This window comes from Nanorana parkeri, unplaced genomic scaffold, assembly GCF_000935625.1.
Source record: "Nanorana parkeri isolate BGI_ZX_2015 unplaced genomic scaffold, ASM93562v1 scaffold3927, whole genome shotgun sequence".
Lineage (NCBI taxonomy): Eukaryota > Metazoa > Chordata > Amphibia > Anura > Dicroglossidae > Nanorana > Nanorana parkeri.
The window spans coordinates 1-552 of record NW_017310194.1 but is presented as its reverse complement, the minus strand read 5'-3'; the positions used below and the strand labels follow the sequence as shown (position 1 = coordinate 552).

General features: G+C 46.6%; 1 long non-coding RNA gene across 1 annotated transcript in view; it reads left to right on the top strand.

The window, feature by feature from the left end:
• LOC108803610 overlaps window positions 1–508 on the top strand; it is a 27978-nt gene extending 27470 nt beyond the window's left edge. Inside the window, exon 3 of the long non-coding RNA XR_001942291.1 lies at window positions 384–508. This is a non-coding gene — a long non-coding RNA (uncharacterized LOC108803610). The remainder of the gene's footprint in view (window positions 1–383) is intronic.
• The last annotated feature ends 44 nt before the right edge of the window (window positions 509–552 follow it).

Sequence of the window (552 nt, the reverse complement as noted above, 5' to 3'; positions counted from 1 at the left end):
ACCGCACACTGAGCCAGTCACATCGGTCTCTGTACAGAGGAGCTTACACTTTAATGTCCCCTCCCCCCCACAGTCACATCAGTCTCTGTACAGAGGAGCTTACACTCTAATGTCCCCCCGCAGTCACACACTATTATTATACATGTATATGGCTCTGACATATACCGCAGTGTTGTACAGAGAACACCGAGCTGGTCACATCGACCTGTTATTATGATGAAATGTTATAAACAATTGTTAGTTTGTATTTTCTGTCTGTAATATACGAGTTGTATGAAATCTCCGGCAATTATAAAGACAATGGCTCCCTAATATTCTATTATAATACAATGTAACGATGTGAATATTCGTCTCACCGTCCGTGTTCTTCCGTCTCCTATCAGGAAGAGCCCAAGAGCAAGTCCAGGGTGTGCGCCAATGTGTTCTGCGGAGCTGGCCGGGAGTGCGCCATGACCGAGAAGGGAGACCCCACCTGTCTGTGTATTGAGGTGAGATGATAGACATCCGACGACACATCAATAGATGGCAGACCGCTAACACTGCGAGTCTCTG